This window comes from Calonectris borealis, chromosome 26 (assembly GCF_964195595.1).
Source record: "Calonectris borealis chromosome 26, bCalBor7.hap1.2, whole genome shotgun sequence".
NCBI lineage: Eukaryota > Metazoa > Chordata > Aves > Procellariiformes > Procellariidae > Calonectris > Calonectris borealis.
Genome location: NC_134337.1, coordinates 39,017 through 47,482, shown reverse-complemented (window position 1 = coordinate 47,482; position 8,466 = coordinate 39,017). Strand labels below are relative to the sequence as shown.

The 8,466-nt window shown below is 51.3% G+C and overlaps 1 long non-coding RNA gene across 2 annotated transcripts; it reads left to right on the top strand.

Annotated features, from left to right (window-relative positions):
- The first annotated feature begins 340 nt into the window (after positions 1-340).
- LOC142093186 (uncharacterized) lies at positions 341-7,499 on the top strand. Of its 2 annotated transcripts, XR_012677326.1 has the most exons (6): positions 341-565; positions 2,236-2,294; positions 2,768-3,282; positions 5,346-5,412; positions 5,771-5,963; positions 6,069-7,499. It is a non-coding gene; the product is annotated as an uncharacterized LOC142093186 (long non-coding RNA). The 2 variants fall into 2 exon arrangements; XR_012677327.1 differs by lacking the exons at positions 341-565; positions 2,236-2,294 and having other exon boundaries at positions 2,474-3,282; positions 5,903-5,963.
- Positions 7,500-8,466: the final 967 nt, after the last annotated feature.

Genomic DNA, 8,466 nt, shown 5'->3' with positions numbered 1-8,466 from the left:
GGGGCTGTGCGTCCCGGAGGGGGCCGGGGAGGGCGGCTGGGGGGGGCTGTGCGTCCCGGAGGGGGCCGGGGAGGGGGGCTGGGGGGGGCTGTGCGCCCTAGATGCGCTGAGGAGTGGGGCTGTGTGTCCTAGGGGGGCTGGGGAGTGGGGCGGGGGGTGGGGGCTGCAGTCCCCCAAGGAGCTGGGGAGTGGGGCTGTGGGTCCTGGCGGGGCTTGAGAGTGGGGCTTGGGGCTCCCACGGGGCTGGAAAATGGTGTGGTCGGGTGCTGTGAGCACCGGGGGTCCTGGGGCTGGGAGGCACTTGCAAACACCGGGGAGGGGCTGCGAGCATGGGGGGGCACAAGGGTTGCACCAGGGTCCGTGCACGATCACCTCCATTGTACGGGTGTCGATGTGCAGCCAGCCGGGCTGCACGAGGCGCCGTGCGCATGCGCGGTCCCGGGGCGGGGACTACAACTCCCGGCGTGCCCCGCGCGGGCGGTGCGGTGGAGCCGCGCGCTGATTGGCTGCGGACGGTATTTCAACGGGGCGCGCGGCGGGCTCTGCACCCAGGCGGCGGCGCAGCGTGAGTGTGAGGGGCCGCGGGGCCGGGGAGCCGAGGAGTGGGGCTGTGGCGGGGGGGCGGCGGTCCTGCAGGCTTCGGGGACGGGGGCTGGGGGGGCTCCAGGCGGGGGAGGGGCGGGGGGGGGAGGGCTGTGTGCCCTAGGGGGGCCGCGCAGTGGGGCCGGGGCGGGGGGGCGGGGGGGGGGCGCTGTGTGCAAACAGACCCTCCCTGCGAGTTCCCACTGTCGCCCCGTGGGGCCGGGGACCCCCCAGCCCTCCCTGCAGGCAGACGGGCAGCCTGTAGGCAATGGAGGCCGCCCGCCCCAGCGAGGTGCTCGAGCCTGGGGGCTTCACGGGCCGAGTCGAGGGAGGAGCTGCTGGAGAGAGGGCTTAGAAACGGCCTTCTGCCCCCGAAACTGCTGGAGCATTTGAAGGGGAGGGACAGGTCCACCCCAGGGCCCCAAGGGGAAGACCTCGGAGCAGGGACTTGGGGTTGTTCCAGGAGCAAAAGCTGGTCCCAGCCAGCTCGCCTCTGCTCCCCCGGCACCGGGATCGGACCTTTCAGCCCTGTTTCTGCCCGAAGCATCACACAAGCGCTTGCCCTCCCCCGGGGCATCTTTGGGCCTTGAGAACAGGTGCAGCAGCTGGGTTTTTGGGCTCAGAAATGGGCGCCAAGTGAGCTGGTTTGGGGGCCCAAAGCAAAAGCCGGTTTGGCCGTTTGTGCGGGGGGGTGGGAGGGCATTGGGGCTGCAGGGGAAAGCAGGGGGTGGGCAGGGTGCGTGGACCCTCCCCGGGGGTGGGGGTCTGGTCCTGCTGGACCTCGAAGTGCGGGAGGCCGGCATGCACCAGGCCCAACTCAACGTCTGCGGTGGTCTCTGGGGGGAAGAGGTGGTCTCTGCTTTTCAGACCCCGCACGCCCTCTTCGAGTCCAGCTCTTGCTTGTCGACTGCTTCGAATAGTTATTAACTAATTAGTCGTACAAACTAATTGATATTTATACAATGTACAACTATGATATTTTATCCTAATGGTCAAGTTTTGACAGCGATTGGTTTACGACCTTGTCAAAAGCCCAGGCTGTTGCAAATAGCTGGAGCTTGTAAGGAGAAGGAGCTGAAATCAACGGTGCAGAGCTGGAGCTTCAATTAGCCAGAACCGTCGCAAGCAGGAGCTGGAACGAGACAGGGTGTCCGCTGTCTGGGGCATGCCTTAGCCAGAGGCAAAATTACCAGCAGCTGTAACGAGCAGGAGCTGCGATTCGCTGCAGTGTCTGTTTGCCGGAGCATCCGTCGGCCAGACTGCACTCCCAGCACGGCTGAAGAGCAGCCAGGCGCAGGCAGGGCTGTCCCCAGCAAGGCGCTCCGAGCGGCAGGGAGGCGAGTTGTCCTTCTGCCAGCGGGGAGCCCGGCCTCTTCCCTCAGGGATTAAATCCACGCCACGCGTGGATCCGCTCTCTTTGCGTGGAGGGTCTCTCCCGGACCCGTTCCCGAGGGCTGAAGCGAGGTCCCCCGGGGGGCAGGCGGCAGCACGAGGCGGCGGTGTCTCCCCGGTACCCGGCAAAGGGGAGCGAAACCGGCCGGCTGGAGCTCCCAGGGTGCACAGCCCGGCCCCGCACGGAAGAATCCTTCCCTGGGTTTTCACCGTTGGCTGGGTGTGACAAACAGGTTCATTTTGTGCCTCCTCTTTTCCCAGCGTCACCTTCTGCGTCACGTGAAGAAAATCCTGCGTGGTTGACGCCGCTTGCTGCTCAGGTAATGGCACGTGTGGGGCCGGGGGAGCCGGGAGAAACATTGGCGCGTTCAAGGACGCTGCAGATGCTCCATGTCAAACCCAGGGAAAAGGCAAATTTGCTGATGGTGCAGAAAAGCTGATGAACAATTGCCGTGAACAGAGCGTGCCTACGTACCCTCGTTAGCGTAACTAACCCTGGGTAGTTACGAGTGTTTTCCTTTCAGGGAAAAGAATGAGCTTTCATCTATGAAAAATTAAGAGCTGCCTGTGTCCTTCTTTAAGTTCAAGTGTTTCTCTTCTGTTTGTTCATACTGATTTTATGGGCAGGTTGGAAATAGCCTTCTATTTTTATAGGCATAACTCAATTTGTAGTACTACGTGGTGTCAGGGTAGTTAATTTTTGAGCACCCAGGTACCACTAGAAACGTAATGAATGAGACACGATGGAAACTGATATTTAAACTTGATTTTTACTTGATTTTTTTTTCATTAGAGTGTTGATGGCACGTTGTCCTGTGGCTCAATCCACGTTCTGTTCAGTGGAGTCTTCAGTCTAGGACTTCCAAGGGAAAAAGTTGGTCCTTCCAAAAAAGGGCTAGTCATTCATAGGATCGAGGTATAGACTTGGCGAGCCGCTTAAGTACGTGATCAGAATTAAAGCCGAATGTCGCTTCATGTTGCTGCTGTTGGCCTTCACTTTTGTTAATTTCCCCGCTGCTCCGTCATGGTTGGGAGCTCTGAATCATCATTTTTTTCACTCCTAACGCATTTTTCTCCCCAAGGAGAGGCTACGTTTAAAAGTTACTTAGTTTCCTCGCAAATGCATCGGTCAATAAAACGGAGTTATGATTATTAAAACCACACAAATGACACCAGTCTTACAGATCTGGACTATTTCTGAACACGTGTTCATCACGTGCAGATGTCATCGGGATACGGATCATCTGCACTTCGTGCTCTGATGAGACGATCAGCTGAGACAGGGACGAGCTCCAAAAGAAAAAAAACGTACAAGGTCAAGGTTTTGTTTTGTTGTTGGTTTTTGTGGGCTTTTTGTGTTTGTGTTATTTTTTGGTTTGTGGTTTGTTTTTTTTTTTTAAAAAGAGCGCGAAGTTGACAGGTGGCAGCCTGCAGAGCTCTCTTGCTGCCTGACCTCTCTTTTTCTTCTCTGTCACTCCTCTTTCGTGGCTGTAATTTTCACTCGGGTAGTTTTAGAAGAGCGATTTAGTTCCTCGCCTGTGTAAATGTGCTGGTAATTCCTGGAAGGTAAATGCTTGAACCGGTAGCGAATAACTTGGCTACAAGTAGAATTTCTGAAGGAAGAACAACAACAGCAGGAAGCAAGTAGCGAGTTACCACAAATTTGTGTGTGTCAAACACATCAAAGTTTTATTGCCAAACATTGTTTGGCAATGTGTTCCAAATGGCTCGTTTTGGTAAGCATAAATTTTCAGGAAGTTCAGGGTTGTGTGTGGAAAAACGTGCCCCTCTGTCTAGGTGTCCTGCTACGTAAATAGCATCAGTCAGTAGCACATCCAGCGGCAGGGCTGTTGTTCCCTGCTCTCGATATTGCCGTAGTAGTGTTGTGATGTTTCGACCTAAGAGGCGGGTTTAGGAATGGAAGGAGAATGCCTGCGTTCTGTAAGGGCTACGAATGCCGACCCTTTTCTCTGCCTGCTGCTTTCCTGTGCGTGAGATGAAACTGTATTTTTTTTCTCCCTTGTTCCCGGTAGAAATATTTCTGAAGCTGTCGCTGCTGTGGGTTTGCAATTTGCGTTACTGCGTTTTTGTAGAGTTCTAGTCACGGATCGTTTCTGCCGCGGCAAAGTGTCAAGATACGGTTTTCAGTTTAAAGCTTCAGAAGCTGCATTCGCTGAAATCGGAGTAGGTGAAGCTGGTTGTTGTGGTTTAACCCGGCAGGCAGCTAAACACCACGCAGCTGCTCGCTCGCTCCCCCTGCCCCCAAAGTGGGGTGGGGGAGAGAATCGGAAAAAAAAGTGAAGTTCGTGGGGTGAGGTAAAGACAGTTTAATGGGACAGAACAGGAAGGGGAAACAATCATAACGATAAAAGAATATACAAAATAAGCGACGCACAATGCGATTGCTCACCGCCCGCCGACTGATGCCCAGCCGGTCCCCGAGCGGCAGTCGCCGCCGCCCGGCCAACTCCCCCAGCTTATGTACTGAGCGCGACGTCATATGGTATGGACTGTCCCTTTGGCCGGTTTGGGTCATCTGTCCTGGCTAAGGTCCCTCCCAGCTTCTCGCTGGCAGGGCATGAGAAGCTGAAAAGTCCCCGACTGGCGTAAGCGCTACTTAGCCACAACTAAAACATCAGCGTGTTATCCACGTTTTTCTCGTCCTAAATCTAAAACACAGCGCTATACCAGTTACCAGGAAGAGAATTAACTCTATCCCAGCCGAAACCAGGACACTGGTCTTGCGCATGATCCTGCTGTGCTCGCAGGGGTGCTCAGTGGCTCCTCATCAAAACAGCGAGGTGTGTGTGGACGTCCGTAGGGTTGCGCTAGGGGTCTGGGGGCGTTATGTATTTTTGCTGTTGGAAGACGGAATAGAGCGTGTGCCTGTTAAATCTAATGATGGTCGAAGGTTGGGAGGGACCCTGAGCAGGTTTGGTGGCACAACTGCAGTTTTCAAAGATCTCGACTGTTTGGAGAAACGGCCTGGAAAAAAGGATTCCTCTTTTGCAGCGAGTTTGCGAGGACAGACGGGTCGCCGTACTCTTTAACAAAAATACTCAACTTGGGACGTATAGGGTGAGGAAATCGCGGCTCTACTTAGGCTTGAGAAAACGTACGTAGGTGTCTGTGCCTGTCACCTGCGCGTCTCTAGGCAAGTGAGTTCTAGCGAAACTAAAGCTGCCGATGAGCCAAAAAAAAAGGCACGGTTGTCTAAAACATGCAGAAGCTCTAGTGGCCTGTCTCAACAACTGCACCACAGATGATGCCAAATACTTTCTTCTCCACTCAGTTGTAGTCTTCACAGAAAAGGAAGCTTTGTGCTAAACGTGTTTTTGTGTTTGTTTTTTTTTTTTTTCCTTTCCTCTCAGCAGAATGTCAACTGCCGTGAAAGTACGAGACAGATGGAAAGGATCCATAGTGGTCTGCAAGTACAAGGTATGCCTGTGATATGTGTCTGCATTTTTCCTAAGGTGCTTGTAGTGTGGACTTTACAGTTAACACGAAGAATGTGGCAGCTCTCCTTCTATCTGATTTTTTAACATGAAATATTTTAACACAAATACTAAAAATAAAGGTCTGTTCTGGAGCGTGGTACACCTATTCAAGGCTTGTTTTCCTTCGTCTATTTTCTCTTCCTGAAAGCAGAGTCTTCTGTTTCTGTGTGCTTGCTATTAAAGGGTGCTGTGAAAATAATGTTGGACTAGAAGAGGAAAGGAACCGTTTGTAAGAGTTCGGATGTTCGGGAGAAACAGGCTTTGTTTTCATGATAAAAGCTTTATGCTTTTTCAGTCAGTGTTTAAAATACCTTACAGGAGCACTCGAAAACCTTACTGAGATACTAGCATCTGTGCTAAAAGCAATCAAGGTCAAAGAAGAGGCGTGGACAACACGGGACAAATCGGCGTCGCTTCGGTGTGTTTTCCAGGCTTTCCCGAGAAGCGGTAGCAGCCTCGTAACTAGCGACAGAGAGTCCTGATGTGTTTTTGGTGAGTTACTGCTACTATCGCGTCCTTTTTCCTTAACCTGCAGCGCGTAATTTTGACTTTGGTTGGAAAGAGATTTTCCAGAATGGAAATCTTTCTCATTCAAAGGAGTTGCCTTTTACGAACTTCCCATCAGAATGGATCTTCAGCGATGACGTGCTTGGCAGTAGAAGTCATCCGCAACGAGACTTTTCGCTCTCTCTGGAAAAAAAAAAGGGGTAAGTCGATTTCCTTGCAAGGACCCAAGCGCAGCACATCTTCCAATAGTCAACGTATGGCTGATCTTTGGTTCTCGGGTGTAACGGTCGAGAGATCGTAAAGACGCGTTCCTCTGCACGCTTGGGTACAGCCAACAGCATTAGCAAACCTGCCAGTCCTTTTTGGTAGCCTTATGTATTGCAGCACCGGGGATTTGATATTCCCCACCGCCTGCCCCCCCCCCCCCCCCCCCCCCCCCCCCCCCAAAAAAAAGTAAAACCATATGGGAGATCTCTTATCTCACTGATTTTTCTATCATAAATGAAATTTTAAAAAGAAAGTTAAAATTGTCTAATTTCCAAACTGACTTGCATTGTTTAAACTGCAACTGCCAAATAGCTGTAGCGTATAATTTATTAGGTGTACTTAAGCAGTTGGGTAGTTGCTCTAAACGTTTAAAAAGAGAGGCAGCTGAACGTTACGGGTTTTTTTCCCAATCTTTTGGCAGAGTGCTCTGAAGTACTTTATTTCTGTCTCGCTTTCGACGGCGCGTTTCCCCGGCAGTTTGGTAGCATCGGTCTCGGCGCAGCTGGCCAGGCGTCCCTCCTAGTCATGTCACACACGCAAAACCCCTGGTCAAACGATAGCTGTGTAGCTTGGGGGTAGATAATTTAACGGTATGAATTCACAGCTACGCAATTTCAATTAACGCAAAAGGAAAATCAAATATTTTTATAGTATGAGTCTTCTCATTGTACGTATGTAAGTGTGCGCACGCCTTTTTAGCATAAAATGAATTGCTGAGATTTGTTCTTTCTTTTTCATTTTACTCTTCCAAGTTTTACACTTCACTTCCAGCTTTATCGGCCAAGCGAGCGAGATGCGCAGCAGCAGCAGCAGCAGCGCAAGGGCTGGAGCTGTGGCGGCGGATCCGTGAGCGTAGATGCTGATTACGGCGCGCCCTTGTCCTGCAGCCTCACGGGGTTATCTCCCGGCAGCGGTGCTGTAAGGAAGGGACGAGGCGTTTTCCGACACCAGCGAGAGCGTTTACTTCTCTGCTAAGGACGTGTTCAGAATCGCGTCAATTAGTCCTCACGTTGATTTTAAGCGTTCGAATCGCTCGAGCTTTTAAAGGCCGTGTTGTATTTCGAGCTGACCCGTTTGCCTGGCACCCTCCTTTAGCTCGACTGCTACCCTCTCCCTTATCCTGACCGAATTCCTCTGTTGCCTTCGGTGCTGTTTTTTTAACGTGCTGAAATGCCAGTTGGGATTTTTGTTTTTCAGATGCCTCGCTGTGAGCGTCCCGTGGTGCTCAGGAGAGACCCCCAGCCCAGGTTTGCCTGCCGGTCATTAGGCGTGCTGAGGGTAAGGGGCCGGCGGGCAGCCTGCGGGATGGGGGCTGGGGGGGGCTGCAAGCGTTTGGGGGGGCCGCCCCTCCTTTATCTTTCTAGCAGAGCCCCCCTTTTTGGCGGGGGTGCGTGCGTACATACGTAAATGGTATTATTAAAGTAACGAGCTGCCGGTTGGGGCCGTTTCCCTCGTTTTGTGTCTTTTTGGGGGGGTGAATAAAAAGGGGGGGTTGGGGGGCCTGGAGGGGTGATGATGTCATTTGGGGCACCCCAGCATCACCACGGGGGTGATGATGCCGTGGAGGAGCAGGTGAGTGGGGAATGGGGGGTCATGGGGGTCCGTGTCCCCCCCCTCTCCCCCCCCCCCAAAGGGGGTCACAGCCCAAATTGCCTGAAAATTCATGGGGGGGGTTTCAAAAATTTTTAAAAACTGTAAATATATCTGTGAGGCCTCGAAATAGAAAAAAATCTCTCCTTGTTACATATATTGAAAAATAATATTAATTTATATGTACAAAAGGATTTCAAAATAAGAACCTATATCTGCCCTATTATGTACAGGATTTTAGAGTATAAAAAAATTCGAAAGACGTATATAGGGTTTTAAAATACAAAAATAACTCACGTCTCTATAAATTAAAAAATAAAGAACTTCCAAATGCAAAAAGGATGATACATTTTATACATGAAGGAATTTAAAATAGAAAAAAGTCTGAATAGATACCGCTATCTACACTTACTACGTGTTACATAGAGAGTCTACATAGACTTTATATGTAATCTAAGAGATTATGTACAAGTGTAAATAGATATCTAAGTCTAAAATCTAAGTCTATAAAGATATAGGTGTAAATATATGTAAGTGTAAATAGAGAAGTCTATAAAGACATTTAAGTGTTCAAAATATGTAAGTCAACAGATCCATAGTCTGAGCAGGTATTATATATAATAAGTGGGAA